Here is a 21487-nt window from a genome sequence, read left to right as displayed (position 1 = left end):
AAACATGCAAGTATAACTACATGCACTACCTAATGCACATAATTAAAAAGCATTCAATATAATGCATAATTTTTTTGTTCCTCGATTTCGATTAATATGATATGCATTGAATCTCTCATGCAAATCACCACAACGTGCATGCATTAATTTAAGATATTCCCCACAGCATGCATGCATTAATTTAATATATTACCTCTGTGTGCAAGGTTTCTGTCCCATAAATCTCAACCTGCTGCGACATGTATATTATTTGTCCCTTAATTTCACTGTCGAAGCAGGATTTTGAGAACCTGGCACCCTTTAAGAAGAATTTCTACGAGGAGGTAGAGGACATCGCCTCTATGACTGAAGACGAGGTCAGGGAATATCGCAAGAGACGTGAAATTACAGTCGATGGCTGGGACGTTCCCAAGCCCGTCAAAAGTTTTCGTGACGCAGGTTTTCCAGGTATTATTAATATTTGTCTCTTCATCATAATTCATTTTCCAGCCATTCCCCCACCACCAAAAAAGGAATGCCTGGGTGCAAAACTAACACCCATTCCCCAAAGAAATGATTTTATGTCTAACAATTTTTTAAGAATTCCCCAAAGATTTTGTCTAACAACAAAGATTTTGTCTAACAACTTTTTAAGACAGAATAGAGATAGGGTTTAGAGTTTTGAGGAATTTGTGACTTCGGTAATTATACACATTCTCTCCCTTATCTCTTTTATCTTTTTTACTTGACATTATAACATTACATTCTCTTATATCTAACTTTTTTTTATTTAAATTTTTAAATATTACCACTCATTGTTTTAGGATATTTGAGAGTGGTTCGAACCTCATTGGACTTTAAGATATTTGACAGTGGTTCCAACCTCATTGGACTTGAAGAAAGTAGAATTTCATATCAATTTAGTGCCCTTAACAGTTTTCAAGATTGTGGGTTTTCAGTATTGGGTGTTTTCATTGGATTGCTCAATGATGAATTTGCATGAGATCTATTGTTATTGTTAGGGTTTTATCATTATTATTAATTTTTTTTTTTTTAGAAATGAGACCCTATGCTAGGAACTTCTATGTCCCAGTCCCCTCAAATTTCCTTGAGAATGGTTCGACATGCCCCTCCATATGTGTCTCTCTGCTCCTGCACTCCCATACCAAAAACTTGGTGGAAAATTGGTTCCCAACACATTTCCTTGGGGATATGTTGTTGAAGCTATGGAAGGTTGCCTCCCGTAACTTTAATCTAGCAATACATTTAGCCTCTAATTTTAGAGGTTTTGCAAGAACTTAGTATTTTTGGGACCTGGACTCCTTGAAGCGATTTTGATTATAAGCTTCATCCGCACTTCATCCCTGAATTTTTCAGTTGTGACTTAGTCTTGGCTTCTATTGTGCACCTTTTTCTTTGTGATGGGATTAAATTGTTCAAACTTCCTTGCACGTGGATTTTTTGTGTGTGAAGTTTTCCTGTTTGACTATTTCTGAGATTAATTTTTTACATCACGGCATCCAAGAGGAGAAAGTTTCAACCATCCTTGTTAGCTAAGCGTTTGTGCCGGAAGGTTAAATTATTCTTCTACTTTGCTCCAGTTTCCTCTCTAAATAATAGGCAATGATAGGATGGTAATCTAGATTAATTCTACCATGAATTCTAAGTAGGGATTTTCCTCAGCACAAGTGCAAAGTTAGAGGACGTGTAACATTCCTTGGCTGTGTGTCTGTCTTTGCTGAATTTAAATTGCAGCACATCACTACTTTCCTTCTAATTCCCACGTTCCTGAATTGCTATGAGGGATTGCTATTGAAGGTTGACATGATAAAAAGGGTAGTTGTAGTGCTTCTATGCTTTGACCTTGTATTCTCTGGCGAGACTCTGTTGCCCATCCCTGAGAAGGGACTGTTTTGCAAAATCTGTAGATACTTTATTGTATGATATTAATGTGCCAATTTCCTATTCTTTGTAATATTTTTTTAAGATCCTTTCTCACTATGATTGTTTTCATATTTCAAAGCTTTTTAAGGATGTATTTATGATATGAACCAAGGGAATATAAGGGGTTAAATGTATATGATATGATTCCAAAGGGTAGTATTTATGGGGTTAAATGCCTATGTTATGTGTAAATAATTATGTAATATGGTTGGCTTAATAAGTAATGGGCCATATGTGCACTGTTTAAATAGGTATATAAAGAAATCATATAATCATTATTGAAGGCATGTGATTTGAATGTATAAATGTATTTGGTATTTGGAGGAGTTTCTCTTATTGTTATCTTAGTTAAAAGTACCCCTCACATGTTAACATGTCTGTGTATTGATGATTGATGATTCCTTGAATGCTATGTTGAATTGTACATGAATGCAGGATAATTTAGAAATTTGTCTTTTGGCCTTCTTGAATTGGACTTGGTTGCCCTATATTTTATGATTTCTATCCAACCTAAAAATTTGAAATGTGTAAAATAGGATCGTTGAGCAACAGTCAAAGCTCAGGCCTTTCTATATCTATTTTGGGTGTCAGATTTTACTGATTATCAAAATTGTGGTTTTAAGACATTTCTGGAATGTAAGAAAAATTATGCTAATTTTTGAATTGCGGGTATTTTTTTTTGTCAGAGTATGTTCTTGAAGAGGTTGTAAAGGCAGGCTTTACGGAGCCAACACCTATTCAAGCTCAAGGATGGCCTATGGCTTTGAAAGGGCGGGATTTAATTGGTATTGCTGAGACAGGCTCTGGGAAGACACTGGCATATCTTTTACCTGCTATTGTTCATGTTAATGCTCAACCTTATTTAGGTTTGTTATTGCGTCTTTTAGCTTTAAACTGTCTAGAGCCTTATCTCCTCCTTGGCCCTTTTACTGTGATGTAATTTTTTTTTTTTAAGTATGATCTCTTGATGGGAGGGAAATGTCTTTTTCCTCCATACCTACCATACATGGCTACATATTAAATGTTGTCGCTTGTTGTCATATATCAGCTCCAGGAGATGGGCCTATTGTCTTGGTGTTAGCACCTACATGTGAGCTTGCTGTCCAGATCCAGCAAGAGGCAACTAAATTTGGGGCATCGTCAAAAATCAAGAATACGTGTATATATGGAGGTGCTCCCAAAGGTCCACAAGTATGAGATCTTTCGAAAGGTAGGTTACTTTGTAGCATCACTCTAAGCCTTTTATGTATTCGCAGATCTCGATCGTTTATGTTTTATTGTTTCATTGCCTTCACTATTTATATGTTCTCAAACCTTTGGATGTCACTCTGAATTGCTAATTTTATTCTTCCCTTGTTTGGATTTAGGGGTTGAGATTGTCATTGCAACTCCGGGTCGGTTAATCGATATGTTGGAGTCACAAAATACAAACTTGCGAAGAGTGACATATCTTGTGTTAGATGAAGCTGATCGTATGCTAGACATGGGTTTTGAACCACAGATAAAAAAAATTGTTTCTCAAGTATGTATCGTTGCCATTTAATATATACTATAGGCTTAGTTACACAGGATAAATTGCACACTCGTAAACTTTTCAATATGACCTGTTTTGTGGCTTTAATATTGATTTCCATTACTTATTGACTCAGATATCAAAGTTGTTTTCATTAGTAGTTAAGAATGCATTATAAAAGACCATAAAAAGCTGATTTTTTTTTTTTGGGTTATATTTTGTTTCTTTCGTTGTTATTATTATTATTTTTTTCTCTGGTGTTCTCAATTTTGTCCTTTCCTGGCTAAGGAAGAAGGTTGGTATTGAAACCTGAACTGTGGGTTTTGAATATTTGTTTTGGGAGCAGCAATGTCTCATTTTGATTTTGATTATTCACAGTAGAATTCATTAATACAAGTAGTGTCTAGAAATGTAAGTTCACGTCCATGGTTTCGAGACAATTGTAACTTTGAACAGCACACACACGCACGTGTATGTATGGACTTTATATCAGTGCCTTAATGAAAAGGACCTTGTTGGTGATGGCAGTGAATTATTAGTTACTTAGAACTTTTCCCTGGGGTATGGACCAACTTTTGCGGATCTTTCTGTAATCCATGTTTATCTGCTGGAAAATGTTTAATTAACCTATCTTCCTGCACTATTTCTCCCCTTTGACATCAGAGCTATTTGGTGTCTGTTGTAACCAATTTTGAATCTTCCCTGGTATGCAGATTCGGCCAGATCGGCAGACATTATACTGGAGTGCAACTTGGCCAAAGGAAGTCGAGCTTCTTGCTAGGCAATCTCTGCATAATCCGTACAAGGTGGTTTCTTTTCTACAAGTTTGCATGTAATAAAACTGAGCTCTGCTTTTCTTGGGTGGCAAGTGATGGTCTCTGTTATGTTTGCAACTTTATTATTATTGGATTCTATTGGAGGTTTTCCAATTTTTGCTAAAGCTGTATGAATTTTTATGTCTTTCTAGGTAATAATTGGCTCACAAGAACTCAAGGCAAACCATGCTATTGAGAAAATTGTGGAGATTGTTTCTGAACATGAGAAGTATACAAGGTGCAGTTTATCCTTCCTAGGTGCAGTTTATAGTATATACTGACTATCGTTTTGCTTTTTAGCTGTGCAAATGCACCCATGAATTAAGACATTTCTCTTTCACGTTAATACATCTCTTAGAGGAGATCATGGATGGTAGCTGATTTCTTATCTTTTTGGAAACTAAAAAAGGCTGTGACCAAGTTACTAGGAAACTTTGTATGGATGGATGGCCAGCATTATCAATTCATGGAGATAAAAGCCAAGCTAAGAGAGACCGGGTCTTATTAGAATTTAAGGCTGTAAAGGGCCCTATTATGACTGTTACTGATGTTGCTGCACGAGGCTTGGGTATGTAGAAATTGATGTATTAAAGAATCGAAAGTTCACTTTTTGTACACCAGAATGTTTACAAGGTTGTTTTTTATTACCTATTCACGGTTCATCTCTTTATTTTTTAGAATAGAGGAGGTTGATTACATGATCAACTATGTAGATTCCAAACTTCTTGCCTTTAGCTCCAGGAGCTGAATTGACATGTTATTGGGGATTAGAACTGAAATTATTTGATATTTTTAGTGGGCTGATCATTACAAGTTGGGTGGAGGGGTGCAGAAATAATGCATTGATTGAAATTTAGGGGGTTGATTTTTTCAAGTTGGGGATTCTGGGCTGCTAGTGGTTATTCTGAAGCATGGATTGTAGCTTGGCGGCGGTTGAATACAACTCCTATTTTTGATGGTAGGGAACCTCGTTGCCGCCACCATTGCTCTGGTACAAATTTATGGAGCTGGCTTTCTAGTGCAACCTAATTGGCTTTTGCAGCATGTGACCTTTCTCCCGTATGTGGCAGATTTTGCTATAGTCTACTATCAGATGGCAAGCTTTTCTTGGACTATGTAATAGGAATTGCATTATTCAAGCATGGTTTATTATTTCATGGTGATTGCTCTATGATTTTGTCTTGCATATGGACATTCCATTAGGGCCATACCTATATCACCCAATTGGATCTACTTGGGAAACATAGAAATCCAATACTATTAAATCAGGCTTGTAGTCTGAGAGTTCATTTATGCATCAAGTATATTCTTATGTTGGGTGCAGGGATAGAATATACTACATCTATTGCCAAATATAACATTTTTCTTCTTAGTAATAGAGAGAGATGACCTATTTTCCATCTGGTGATCGTTATTGGTGCTTCTTTTACTTACAAGATAGATATGCTTGCAGTCCTCTCTTGTTCTATATATGCATGTATAAGCCATTCACATTGATTATTTTTGGACACCAATTATATCCATGTAATTTTTTTCTTCCTCCTGGCATAATGTTTTGGGTATGAACTGTAATTGACAATCTTGTACAAATAAGATCGAGTTCTTGAATTGCATTAATTAGTCATGTGTACTTGTAAAACTAAGATGATATGCTTAGGCCCTCTTATTATATTTTGATTACAAGTCCAGTTTGATCTTTTGGCACATTCTCTATTCCATCAGACAATATCGATTTTATGTATTGTTTTAAAATTTCATATCATTAATCATCTCATTTTTTTTCCACTTGTCAGGCCGTCAAATGATAGAGCATACAAAGAGGCTAGTTGAAGAAAGGTTCACAATAGTTGGTGGTTACCAATACAATGCTGAGGTAGGCTATTATTTAGCAACTAAAGACATTTGTAACCTTTGAAATGGATCAATAATGACTAGAAGTACACTTGTTGTATTAGTGATAGTCCAAGTTCTTGAAATCATAATGGGTGATTTGATCCTAACCAAGATTTCTATTGTAAAGCTTGATATTATATTTTTATATTTGAATCTAGGTTGTATATGGAGATACAGATTCAGTTATGATACAGTTTGGTGTACCAAATATAGAAGAGGACATGACTCTACGGAGGGAAGCCTCAGATGATATTAGTGGTACATTTACAAAGGTACAATGTCAAGAATTTTAAATATCCGTGAAGCCTCTAGAGTTGTTAATGATGTTTTTGTAGGGATGAATGTTTTAATATCACCCTTCTTTTTAAAACTAATCTTCTTTTGACATTCCACTTCCATGAGATCTTTGTAAATATGCACAGGACAAGATGACCAGTTATACTTTTTTGTGGCTTATTTGCATCTGTTTGGTGCATCTTTGGCATGTAATCAATGCGTTATTTAACATATGCTTTTATGGAGCCTATTAAACTAGAATTTGAAAAATATACTACCCATACTTGTTGATCAGCAAGAAAAGATATGCTGGTTTGTTCTGGACAAAGCTAAATGCTTATGACAAAATGGATACTAAAGGTGACAAACCTAATCTTTTTGTTTCAAAGACAGGCCTTAGTGTTTGTGAAGGCTCAAAATGCTCTTAGAAAATTAATTTTTTTGATGCCTTCTTAATTATTAAATATTCCTAATCTTTTAATATTCCATATCAACGGGCATTGAAACAGTGCGAAGGACAATTGCCTGCTGGTGAAGAACTTGGTTACACAGTGCCTTCACAAAATAGTCATTGATCGTGACATACTTGGTGCAGTGCAATATGTCAAGAACACTATTTCTGACTTGTTAATGAACATAATGGATTTGTCACATTTGGTAATAACTAGGGTGAGAACAATGAATCCTTGTGCATGTTTATGACCAAATTTGTTTGACCATTTGTTACTTTTGAAATGGAGAAAATATGATAGGGGGAAGAGGAGATTTACATTCGAGCAAGTCACTTATTACATATTCCTGGTTTCAAGTGTTAGAAGTATATACTATATTCCTACTTCGAGACATTTCAAAAATTTTACAACTTTTAACTTTACTTAAATTCTCATAAAATCGTGAATTTTTCAAATAGCACTTTAACTTATCTGCATCCATTTAGATTATTATTCTTTTGATATACATGTAATTACATTTGGCTTTGGAAAATGAACCTAATTTACATTGTATGTCGTTTTCTTCGTTATATATATATGAATTTGAGATCTTCATTTTTACAGATTTGAAAGGCTGTCAAGGAGGTCATGACTGCTTAGGTACAGAAGGTGTGCTTCGAGTAAGCCTGGGCTGCTTTGTATCCAATTTTAAAATTTATATGCCTTACAAGTTGTTTGGCTTTTAAACACGTTGGATACCAGATTCTAATTTCTTGTCATGAGCTTTTTAAGTTTGAAGTGGCATCATGTCTTTCACAAAAGGTAAATCTAGATCAGTATCAAGGTCTGGATTTTCATGGAGAACTAACTACCCATTGGTTACAAACCAGATTATTTATGGGGGTTTTAACATGCAAGTGGCCTTGGCAATTTCAAATTTCATAACCCTAGCAACATAACTTACATAAAATCATATCCGAGTATCGATGCCTTTTGACTATAAGTGGCACATGTGTCTCTGGCACTTCATGCGATGTCAAGAACATTATTTTCCCCAACAGTATTGGACCATAGTGATAGGCCTCTGGAGTCTGAACTGTTTACCTTAACATCACCTCAGATATTTTATTTCAATATGTTTCTTACAACAATTGAAACTACGAAGTTTCATGAATGTCATGACGCGTGGCATTCAGGATGGTGGCCCTTGAAGAGCCTTATGTGGATTGTTCTGATGGTGATCCCCTTTTTTTATTCCATCTACTTTTATTCAATTCTATGTTGAGTTTACTTAAAATGATTCTCAGCAATCTATTTCAATACCAAATCTGGTTCAAATTACCGATTTTTACTCTGTTTCTACTTAAATTAGATAGGTTTCATGAGTTTGTGGAAAATTGAAATTAGACATCAAAATTGTCCAAAAATGGACTTCATAAAATGACATATCATAAACTAACGTCTTTGTAACTATTGATGCAGGTGAAGTTGCTAGATTTGGTGCTCGGTATGCTTCTCTTCTTTCACGTTTTTTGGATACAATGTGCCTTTTAAGTACACAAACAATCTGCCTGGATAATTAACTTCTCGAGAATCAATTTCACATTTGCTAATTTGTAGAAACAATTGATGACAAATCCAGGGATGGGGGTCGGTGATATTTCACACAATGTTTCACTAGTTCAGCGATATCTAACAGATCCCTCGTACAACAATCACCTACGTCATCAAAATGTCTCCCTACATTCTATACTTGGAAGGGATTCAATCAACATTTATCACTAGAAATGGGAAGAAGAAGTGTCAAGGGAGGCCCTTATACAATTGAAGAGAATCAAAACATGACAATATATGATATATCTGCATTTTTAATCTCATGCTGAGAAAAATTGATTACTGTTTAGCTGCGGCAGAAACAAATGTTTGTAGGTCATATCCTTTGTCAAGGCTATCACCATATTCTTAAGGGCATTATTGTTTTCCTATGCAAACAATATCTTTGTTTAGTCAAGGTTTGACAAAGACTCGAGATGACTATGCAGTCAAGGCAGCACACGTGGAACTAGATGAGCGCATGCGGAAGGTAAATACTGGAAATAACTTCTCAGAACAAGTATAATGAATGGTGCAATGCCTTCTAGTTCCATTTCAATCCTATCTCTCTATTTTTATTACTGCAGTGCATCTAAAGACTCTTGTAATATTTTGCTTTTTATTGACAATGAGTCCGTTGTTGGATTTTTTAAATTGATGTCATGTTTTAAAGCCAAGCTGCCCCTGGTTTACAGAGGGATGTTGCAACTGCTCCAACTGTGGGTGATCACGTTCCATATGTCATCGTAAAGGCTACAAAAGGTGCCAAGGTAATAATTAACCCTTTCTGTGCTCAGCATAAGTCTCGATATTGCACTAAAAAATGGTTATTTTAATTATTTTGTTACGTTTTATTTGGAGGCATAATTTACAGAGGGATTATTGATATAATGACTAATGTGTTTACTTGGGCTCAAGCATATGAGAAATATGAGGATCCAATTTACGTAGTGGAAAATAACATCCCTATTGATCCACAATATTATGTGGAGAATCAACTGAGCAAGGTGAAAGACCAAAGCATCATCACTTGCAGTTTATGGTCTTTTTGAAAATTTCACCAGTGTTTCAAATATATCTCGATAGATAGTAATTCTTTCCAGCTAAGTGTTTTTTATTAGTGCCTGTCTTTGCTGTGTAGCCATTGTTGAGAATATTTGAGCCCATTTTGAAGAATGCAAGCAAGGAGCTTCTTCATGGTAGTCACGCATGAGCAGTTTCCATATCAACTCCTTCAATTAGTGGAATTATGAAATTTTCCAAGAAACAACTCAGTTGTATTGGTTGTAAAAAACCTATTAGGTATTTAGTTAATACAAGTAGAGGGTGTCCTGCATGTGGTTTCCTTGCTTATAGTAGTGCACAATTGAGAGTAACTATTATTTCAATTTTGTGCTTTAGAAAGATACTAGGGTTCATCTTTTTGATGTGGAAAAATCTATGAGGTTGCATGATTCCATGCCCGCTCTCCTTGTAAGAAACTGTCTATCTTTCTTATAATAAGAATGTATGGTTAGGTTGCTTCATACTGAAATTCATGATGTTACCTGATTTCATGTTGCCATTGCAGCAAAGAAGATTAGACACTTTGTTCACTTTGCAAAGAAAGAGAAGCATAATTATATCAGAAAACAGTTGCAAATGGTAAGCTGGTATTCTAATACCATTACTCTTTATTTGGAGAATTTAAAGTAGGCCTTGTGTCTATTGTTCTCACCTAGATTTTCTATCATATGACACTAATATTTGATCAATGGCAGTGAGGGAATTAGAAATGCTCTTTGGTAAACTATGGACACAATGTCAGCGGTGCCAAGGATCTCTGCGCCAAGATGTTCTTTGCACAAGGTATTTGAATGCTATATTTCAAGTATTACATTTTCATAACATGATTTAAATTTACATTATGGATGTATTTTGTATCATTTGTGTGATCATGTATTTGTTTTTAATTAATAAGATGTATTTTTTTTTTTTACAATTACTATCTCTTTTATACTTACATTGATGTCCTATCCTTATTACAGTCATGACTGCCCAATATTTTATCGTAGGAAGAAAGCTCAGAAAGACCTAACTGAAGCAAAGGTGCAACTAGAGAACTGGCAGTTTTGAGGATGTTGCCTGTGTAGCTTATAATTTTTTGTATTATCGAATATTTTTGTTTTCCTGAATTTCCTCTGGTGTATGTTTCTCTGATTTAATGGACCAGGGAATTTATTTGGTCCCTGAATCAGGATGAGCATGGTTTATTTATTGTATAGTAATTGTCAAGTCCTTGTTATTTAATGTTAACCAGTTCGATATATCTTTTCTCCTTCCAAATGAGATGCAGAAAAAGTAAAAATGGATACATACTTCCCAAGGTACACACTATAAATGCAATGTGGACGCATATCCCAAATTTTAGGAGAGCACACACTATAAAACATAGATCTGCAAGCTTACATATGTATATCCAGACATGTATATAGTTGAATGGATGGATGGATGGATAGGTAGATAGATATGGATACACAGATAGATTGGCAGGAGCAAATCCGAGACAATAGTTTGAGCAGATTTATTTTTTTTAAATAATTTTTTTTATTGTCTCTTGAGAGACAATAGTTTGAATTATGGACATTTTTTTTTTTTAAATAATTATTTATATTGTCTCTAGAGAGACAATAGTTTGAATGATGGGCATTTATTTTTTTTAAATAATTTTTTATATTGTCTCTAGAGAGACAATAGTTTGAATTATGGACATTTATTTTTTTTTTTAAATAATTTTTTATATTGTCTCTAGAGAGACAATAGTTTGAATTATGGACATTTATTATTTTTTAAATAATTTTTTTTATTGTCTCTAGAGAGACAATAGTTTGAATTATGGGCATTTATTTTTTTTTAAATAATTTTTTATATTGTCTCTAGAGAGACAATAGTTTGAATTATGGAATTGTCTCTAAAAAGACAGAAATGTAATTGTCTCTAAAGAGACACAAATGAAATTGTCTCTAGAGAGACAAATCAAATTGTCTTTATAGAGGCAATAATAATATGTGTTCTATATTGTCTTTATAGAGACAAATTTTTGAGACATTATATTTTGAGACACCCACTTAGAGACAATATTTAAGACAATACACAAGTTTCATTTTGTCTTAAGTTAAGACAATTGACTCAAATATTGTCTTAAATATTGTTTAAAAACCCCCCTACATGTAGTAGTGTTATATGCCTTTTCAGAAGAGCGAACTTTTATGAAGTGCCAGGTGTCATTGTTTTGACCTTCGAGTCTAAAAAATATATACAGGAAACTACAGTCCGTCCTCTTTCTGTAACTTCTATTGAAATTTCAATATGATTCTCAAAACAAAATTTATGACGATTTTCCCCAGGTCACCTATTTGGAATGTAATTCGGGAGTCTACAAAAAGGAAAACTTCCTTAGATCATATCTCCGCAAATATAGTGCGAACAACTCTAAATTTTAAACCCGAGGTTGAGAACGATCTTGGCCCAAATGGGTTTTGTTTTTAGTGGAAGAAACTTCGCAAAAAAAGGTTATAGCACAAATTCCATAATGACCTATTTGGAGCAGGGAAACCCTAGAATCCAAAGCTCTGATACCAAATGTTATGAAACTAGCTCACAAAAAGATAGAAAAGATAAATCTATGCCTTAGAATTCAGCCTCTTCGAGGAGGCAACCTCCTTTACATTACACAAATGAACAATTCTTGTATGATTCAAATGACAAAACCTCCTTTCTATATAAAGGAGTCTAAGGGGTCACAATATAACCAAGCCGACCTAACAATAATAATATAAAGGAACAAAAATAAAAATAGAGGGATTCTATGGGACATAGTGATAACAATATGGGGACAATAGGGGCACAAAAATATTAATAAGGGATACAACTACAATAGTAATGAGGGAATAACTAGTATTATAGGGAGCCAACACGAAGGAAGTGTTATACCACCATTCGATTAGAGGCAACCATTTGTCCCATTGTGTATGTTTATTAGATACAAAGCAATGAAGATATCCTTCCAAACATTTTTTTACTATCTTAGCTTTCCCATCATATTGAGGATGATAAGATGAGCTATGAGCTAGCTGAGTATGAAGACAATAAAATAATTGTCTCCAAAAATTTCTAGTGAAAATGGGATCTTTGTCATTTACAATAATCTTTGGGTGTCCATGTCACTTTTCAATTGTTTCCATAAATGCAATAGAAATTGTACTCGCTTTAAATGGATGAGATAATGCACAAAAGTGTGCATACTTGGTAAGTTTGTAAACTACCACCATGATAACACTCTTTCCTTCAGACTTGGGTAAACCTGCGATAAAATCCATTGAAACCTCCTCCCAACGTTGGCTTGGAATGGATAAAGGTTTTAATAGTCCTGGGGTCTTAGTTTTTTCAACATTATTTTATTGCCACACCAAAAATTCTGCCACAAACTTTTGAATATCCGATTTAAGGCCATCCATAAAAAAATCCTTCTTAACCCTATGGTTGGTTTTTAGAAATTCTCAGTTCCCTCCTAAGGGAGAGGTATGCAATTAGCTAAGAATATTTTTTTGAGTTGGGAATTCTTACATAGGTATAACCGATCATTGTACCATAATGAATCATTTTTCTAGCTAAATGTATCAAATGTACTCAGATCTTGTTATATCTTCTAAATGAGTGCCCGCACTTCCTTGTCATTCTTCCTTTCATCCCTTGCTTCGTTATACAGTCTGGGTGGATACTAGAAATGGCACAACAAAATGCTTCCACATCCTCATCCTTTCTTGAGAGTGCATCTGCCACAACATTTTGCTTCCCTTTTTTGTAGATGATTTCAAAGTCATAACCCAACATCTTTGTGACCCATTTTTGCTACTCTTTTTAAGATAATCTTTGCTCTGAAAGCTATGGGTCTTTCTTCTTGCACTAAAACAACACCAATTCCATTTCCTGAGGCATCCCATTCCCCAATAAAGGTTTTTGTGAAGTTTGGTGTAGCTAAGATTGGTGCTGAGAACATTGCCTTTTGAATATGTTCAAGCGCCTTCATTACTTCCGGAGTCCATGAAAATGCATCTTTCTTTAATAATGTTGCTAGAGGTGCTGCTATTCTCCCATAATCCTTAACAAACTTGCGATAATACCCTGTCAACCCAAGAAATCCTTGCAGATGCTTTATGGATGTGGGGGTTTTCCATTCCTTAATGGTTTTAATTTTGCTAGAGTCTACCTTAACACCTTCATGAGATACAATATGACCCAGATATTCCACCTCTTTTACTTCAAAGAAACATTTGGATATTTTTGCATATAATTGTTTCTTCTCCAATAGTTTGAGCACCATGTCAACATGTTGGACATGATCCTTCCAAGACTTGTTGTAGATTAGCATATCATCAGAAAATACTAACACAAATTTTCTAAGGGTTTGAAAATGGAATTCATCAAACCTTGAAATGTAGAAGGTGTATTAGAAAGGCCAGAAGGCATGACCAAAAATTCATAATGACCCTCATGAGTTATAAATGATGTTTTTGGAATGTCTCAAGTCTTCATTCTGATCTCATGATATCTTGAACGAGGATCCAAGTTGGTGAAGTAAATCTATGCATGTAATACATCCAATAATTCATTAATGATAGGAATGGGAAATTTATCTTTAATATTGAGCTTTTTGAGCTCGCTATAATCTGGACACATGCGCCATGATCTATCCTTCTTGCGAACCAATACTAGTGGAGTAGATAAAGAAATTTGACTAGGTTGAATTATACCAGCCTCTAGCATTTCTGTAACCATACATTCAATTTCACTCTTTTGGACATAGGGATATCTGTAAGGCCTGATGCTTGGAGGAGCACATCCTGGAATCAAATTAATAACATGATCATGATCACGAATAGGTGGGAGGCCTTTGGGAGTCTCAAATACCTTGGAATTATTGCCCAATACTTTTGAAGATCTAGAGAAATGGACGATTTCGATGTGGGAACCTCTAGTGAACATAATTTTGCAATTATACCTCATTGTTCTTCCTTTCAAACCTTTGTCATTCCATTAGAGCTGATTATCTTTCTCGTTTTCCATGCGATACCCATTAATTCAACTTCCTTTCCTTATGAAGATAATTTCATGAAAAGTTCTTGAAAATTAAAAGATATTGTACCCAAGGATTGTAGCCATTGGACTCCTAGTACAACATCAACACCACTCATTGGAATTGAAAACATTTGGCTATTCAACACATATTCTCCTAATAGCTTGATACTATGGAACTTTCTTGAACAATTTATGGTTCCTCCACTTGCAACCATCACTTGAGACTCTGGTACTAGATATAGGAAGCAATTCAATTCCTTGGGTATCTTACAATGAATAAAATTATGGTACATCCTGAATCAATCAACACTATTACCTTTTTCTTCTTGATATTCCCTTCTATCTTGATAGTTTGAGGAGTGGTAATTCCAGCCAATGCATTACAAGATATGGTCGAATTCATTTCTTCTTTTTCTAGGGTTTCTTCCTGGTGTATATCCTCTTCTTTTGACATTTCTTGCTCCTTTTATTCCTCCTCTTCACAATCTATGTAAAATAATCTCTTCTCAGCACACTTATGACCTTCAGTGTATTTTCTATCACAATTGTAACAAAACCCTTTTGCTCTTTTTTCTTCCAATTATTGTGGTGTCAACCTTGAAGGTTGTGGATGGCTAGGGTCATAAACACTTCCATCTTTATGATTGTGAGTGGTAGGCTTCCTTGTTTCCATAATTTTGCTTTCCATTTTTCTTTCCAACCTCAATGCCTTCTCCACTAGATCTAATTCCCAAAGACGAACCTCATGTTGGATGTTATCTTTTAAAGTCCCTATGAACACATCAATGCTATGCTCCTCTGTAATATATTTTACCCTTATATTAAATTTTTGGAAGTCCTCAATGTGCTCCATCATTGAACCCTTTTGTTTGAGATTTATTAATTGGCTAAAAAAAGTGTTGCTTTTTGTGTCCTCGTAATGTGCTATCATTTCATTTGTAAAAAAAGCCCAAGTGACAATTTGTTTATGAGAGCAAAACCATCGATACCATACAAACTGATTTGGTTTCAAATATAAAGTTGCAATGAGTACCTTTTTTGTGTTCTGTGCATTATGGTGATAAAAAGTTTGCTCCCAATCTAGTATCCATGTTCCAATATCCTTGCCATCAAACTTCCTCATATCGATCTTTAGAACATGGTGGTTCTTGGATCCAACTTTAGAGTGTATGAAATCATGACTAACATTTATTTTATTATCATCATGAGTTTCCTTTACTACCCTTTCACCATTAGTAAGAATTTCTTGCAGAAACTTTGTCAAATCTGTCTTCAGATCTTCCATGCCTTTCTTTAAATCATCCATCTTAGCTTATGTTCCCTCCATCTTAGCTTCTACGTCTTTCTTTAAACTATCCGTCTTATTTTCTATTACATTTTGTGTGAGTGAATTCTTTTTCACTTGGTCTCATAATTTTAATATATCATGTTGCATTTCTTCTTATTCTTCATGAGTCATGCTAGAGCTTCTAGGTTGCTTACTAGGTGTTTTGATTTTCTTTCTTTGGGGCATCAATTACTGATAATAGTTCTTCACTATGCCCTTTGAATTCCTTAAAACTAATTTTTCAAACCAAACTTATGCAAAAATTAAAAAAAAAAACTACACACTTTTTTTCACTTTGTAGAACTGACTTGATCTTGGAAACTTGTAAGCATTCCCATTTGAAGTGATGAAGTTTTATTGGAATCGCCTTTCTGTGGAGGGTTGTAATTTCTGAGGTGAGGAATTTGTCATCCATATCTTGAATATGAGAAATGTTTTGGTAAAAATCACATCAGAAAAATTATTTCGATGCATTTTCAACTTTCTAGTGTTATTCATAGTGACGACTACGAGATTTGACTTCAACTTAGAAACCTACAAGCGTGTCGATTCGAAGTGATGAATTTTTATCACAATGGCCCTTCTGTGCATGATTGTAGTAATTTCTGAATTGAGGTTTTTGTGATCCATATCTTTAATATGAGAAATATTTCGTAAAAATCACATTGGAAAAATTGTGTTTGAAGTGATGAACTTTTATGAAAATGACCCTTCTATGCACGGTTGTAATAATTTCAGAATTCAGGTTTTTGTGATCCATATCTTTTGTATGAGAAATCTTTTGTAGAAATCACATTATAAAATTTATGTCAACGCCTTTCCAACCATCTAGTGCAGTTCATCGTTAAGACAATGAACCACTTTAGATGGTTTGAAAGAGGTCAAAATAATACTTCGGATGTGATTTTTACAAAATATTTCTCATATTCGAGATATGGATAAGGTATATATATATATATATCTATATATATATATATATATATATATATATATATATATATATATATATATATATAGAGAGAGAGAGAGAGAGAGAGAGAGAGAGAGAGAGAGAGAGAGAGAGAGATATATATATATTTTTTTTTTTTTTCTAAAACGCGAGGAATTTGAAACCTGAATATCATGGGGTATATGCCGTGCTATCTAGTTAATAATAATGATAATAAAACTCATAATCTAGTAAATTCTTATGATTTTCTTTATATTAGCAATGTGAGATAAGTGTCTTAGAGCATTATCATGAATTGATATATATCAAGGTTTTCCAACCATTTAACTTATATGGGTGAGCTAATAATAAATAAAAGTTAAAAATTGTGAGAACTAATAATATTGAAATAGAAAAGTGATAAGTACTCTTCAACATAATAGTCAAACTAATAAATGAAATTGTCTTTTTTCATACATTTTCTATGGTTAGTTTTGTCAAAATAGGGGTAGATATTTTTAAGAATCACTAGTTAAAGTTATCTAATTTACAAAGATGAAGTGTCTCACAAGTTTTCTATACATTCAAAAATGCAATTAAGGAATAAAAAATCACAATGTCCCTAAACATTGTATTCCCAATCCAAAATATCCTCGCTACTAGTTAAGTTAGGCATATATAAATAATATTTAGTTGAAAACAATTAAAAATAAATTCAAAATTAACAATTGAATAATAAAAGCTAATTGATGCATATGACAATTAATATTTGTCAGAACTCATAATATTGAAATAGGAAAGTGATAAGTACTCTTCGATATATCTAGGTATACTAAGAAACCAAATGGTCCTTTTCCATACAATTTTTTTTGGTTAACTTTGTCCAAATATCAATAAAGAGTTTTAAGAATCACTCTTTAAAGTTGTTTTATTTACAAATAGGAAGTCCCTCAACGGTTTTCTATGCATTAAAAAGTGCATTTTAAACAATTCAAATTACAATGTCTCCAAAAATTATATTGCCAAACCTAAATGTCCACTCTACTAGTTAAACTATATATATATATATATATAAATGAAAGACTAATAAATTAAAATGAAAAAAATGATATTCATTTAAAAACAATTAAAAAATATTCAAAATTAACAATAGCATAATAAAAACTAATCAATAATAAAGTGGTTGGATTTTTAGGTATTAAAATTCCAACCTCTTTGTGAGTTTATTTGGAAACATGTTTTGTAATGAAATGATTAAATTTCTATTTTCTATATAATAAATATTTGTAAGAAAAAACAAAATTAAGATATTAAAGTTAAGGTTCAATTAAAAATTATTTTAAGTATTTTTTTTATTTTGATTAGTATAAAAGAAAAATTCAATGTTATTAAAATAAAAATAAATTGGACAATTTCAAAAACATTATGGATGAAATGCTAGCTTATATACTTTAAATTTGAAGAAAGTTGAAGATGAAAAATAATTCACCTTAAAATGTAGTAAGTAAATTTAAATAATATTAAAAATAAAAAAAAATTCACTATTCCAATATTTTTAACCATTTAAGTTTTTGAAACTATATTCATCTTGAAACACTTTTTTAAATGATTTTTAGTTTCGCACATAATAAAGTTCAAAAAAATTCCATATAAATTTTTATTGTTTTTATGATAAAACAATTCTAATTTTAGTAGATATTAGTCAATATTACTATCTTTAATATTAAAAAAATGATTAATTATAAAACCATATTATTGTTTTTATGATAAAACCATTCTAATTTTAGTGGACGTTAGTCAATATTATTATATTTAATATTAAAAAAATGATTAATTATAAAAATCTATTTATTTCATGTTGTTATAAAAATATATTTTTATTTTTAAGAAAATTTTTATTTGGAATATAAATCTTTTTAATTCAGCTAACGAAGAGATAGATTTTTATTTTTGTTTTTGTTTTTGAAATGTAAAATTAAATCTATTTTCTAATAACGAGTAATGGAAAATGATTTTTAATCCCTTAAAAAAATATTTTGAATACTTCAATCAAATATGTTAAGTTGGAGATATGTGTTTGCACATGACGTGCATGATGTAATGGCTGGGGCCGATGGTTTTCACACCCCCCACCCAAGTTCGAATCCTGAGGAGGTTGTAAAATGTTGTAAAAAAGGTTGTAAAATGAGAGGGTCCCACCGAAGCTTACAAAAAAAAAATGTTAAATTGGAGAATTTAATTATTTATGTATAATAAATTTAAAATTGAAACTAAAATAGTCATATAATTTAATATGCATCATTAAAAAATTATAAAAAAAAAATCAATTTTTATTTTTGTTTTTGTTTTTGAAATGTAAAATTAAATCTATTTTCTAATAATGAGTAATAGAAAATGATTTTTAATCCCTTAAAAAAAATATTTTGAATACTTCCATAAATATGTTAAGTTGGAGAATTTAATTATTTATGTATAATAAATTTAAAATTGAAACTAAAATAGTTATATAATTTAATATGCATCATAAAAAAAATTATAAAAAAAAATCAATAAAATATAAAAGGATAAAATTAACGTAATTCAGAATTACTTTAACTTTGATTTGGTTTTCTTAATGAATGCAATCTATAATTAAAAATAAATAAATTTTTATATGTTTATTTTCCATCATGTAAATTTTAACCTATTACCATAATATAGATAGATAGATAGATAGATTGATAACTTAATATGTATTATAATAAAATGAGTTAAATTTTACCAAAATTACAATTATTAAAATTTGATTTTTAATATTTATTTGATTTTAACAAAGTTTATATTTAAATCTGAATAAATATTTAAAACTAATTTTAATTTCTATTATCCAATGAAATTGAAATAGTAAATTTTAACTTATTATCATATTTTATTAATTATTTTTTGGTAATTTTATTACAATATTTATTGAATTATACCCTCTTTATTTCTCTTTTCCCACTTTGTTACTATTTCCCTCCTTTTCTAGTTCTCGCTCTCCGCTCGATCTCTTTGTCTCGTACTCCCTATCTCCTTATCTCTCTTCTCTCCTCTTCTCCCCATTCACTCATTTCTTCTCTCCCTAACGCTCTCTCCCACCAACCCCTCTCTCTCTCCCCCGTCACTCTATTTCTCTCTCTCTCTCTCTCTCTCTCTCCCCCCCCCCCCCCCCCTCCCTCGCTCTCTCTCTTAATTTTGATCCCATTTTATTGTATTTGATAAATTATCTAAACTAAAAAACTTAATTGGCTGCAAGACATTAAGCCTATATTTTGGAACAATCATGTCAAAGAAAATAGAATAATGAAAAACTTTGAAGAATCATGGACTATCTATTCTCTATTGTTGTTAGTCACTTTGCTTGACCTCAACGCTTGTATCCCTAATTAAGATGGATCTATTCTAGTTTTTAGTAATATTATTTATATTATATAAATTTCACATCTTTATAGAGGGAATATTTTTACTAGTAGTGAGGATAGAGGGTTTAGGTATATCTATAGAGTAATTATAGCCTTTTACCTCTTAAAATAAATTATAAAAAAATATTGAAATAAAATATTTTGATTCTAAAATAAGTTATGGTTTTTGGGCATGTGATATTCATAAGCTATGGTATTGGCCCATGGTACTATAACAAAGCCTATTTACAAGTCAATAATATCCATGGTAAAGTGGAGGTGAATATACATGGTTAGGAATCTTTTCATATTGCTATAAAATATTTTGTTTGTGAAATAAGTTATGATTTTTTGGCATGTGGTAGTCATAAACCATGGTATTAGCCCATGGTATTGTAACAAAGCCTATTCAAAATTTCATAATATCAGTGGAAAAATGGGGGTGAATATCTATGGTTAAAAGTCTTGTCATATTGTTATAAAGTATTTTGATTGTGAAATATGTTATGTTTTTTGAGCATGTGGTATTTATGAGCCATGGTATTGGCCCATGGTAATGTAAAAAATCCTATTTACAAGTTAATAATATTCATGTCAAATTGATGGTGAATATCCATGGTTAGGAATCTTGTCATATAGCTATACGATATTTTGATTTTGAAATAAGTTATGCATTTTGGGCATGGGATTGTAACAAAGCCTCTTCACAAGTCTATAAAAAAATCAAAATATAACAAATTGAATTAAGCCAACTTTTAAATGTTTACATTCATCCTAGGTTGATATTACTTTTAACTTTTTTTTTTTATTACTTTTAACATTTTATTATAATTGAGCTAACATTTAAATTTTTATATGTTTTTATCGTTTTATTATTTACATACTTACATTACACCTACAAAAATACATCTACACTATACTGGACTCTCGACCACCTCTCTATGAAAAATTGGCTATCCACCTCACATAATGAAATCTTAATATCTTAAAAGAGTTTTATGTAGGGTTCCATTCGGTGATTCCAAGATTCCCTTAGTTATTAGTTTTCTTAAGATAAACATAAAAATAACCTTAACCTTTCAGAAATCCTATTAGCCTTTCTACTCATCCTATAAGTTCTTAAATCTTAAGCAGAATTCACAAATATTTACAATAAGTGGGGCATGTTACAAGCACCCTTAAAACCCCCTATCAAATAACTCACAGATATTTACAATAACTTGGGCGTGTTACAAGCACCCTTTAAACCCCC

The 21487-nt window shown here is 32.4% G+C and overlaps 1 pseudogene across 1 annotated transcript; it reads left to right on the top strand.

Annotated features, from left to right (window-relative positions):
- Positions 1-239: 239 nt before the first annotated feature.
- On the top strand, positions 240-10559 carry LOC149149037 (DEAD-box ATP-dependent RNA helicase 20-like; annotated as a pseudogene). The gene is made up of 11 exons (XR_016263209.1): positions 240-447; positions 2610-2789; positions 2972-3133; positions 3291-3445; positions 4150-4242; positions 4404-4489; positions 9118-9214; positions 9586-9643; positions 10015-10088; positions 10252-10292; positions 10472-10559. The product of XR_016263209.1 is annotated as a DEAD-box ATP-dependent RNA helicase 20-like (transcript).
- The last annotated feature ends 10928 nt before the right edge of the window (positions 10560-21487 follow it).

Source organism: Pinus tabuliformis, chromosome 9, assembly GCF_031772625.1.
Source record: "Pinus tabuliformis cultivar Carrire ecotype Pingquan chromosome 9, CPIR1, whole genome shotgun sequence".
Classification (NCBI taxonomy): domain Eukaryota; kingdom Viridiplantae; phylum Streptophyta; class Pinopsida; order Pinales; family Pinaceae; genus Pinus; species Pinus tabuliformis.
Note: the sequence above shows the minus strand (reverse complement) of the source record. Positions and strands in the feature narration are given on the sequence as shown.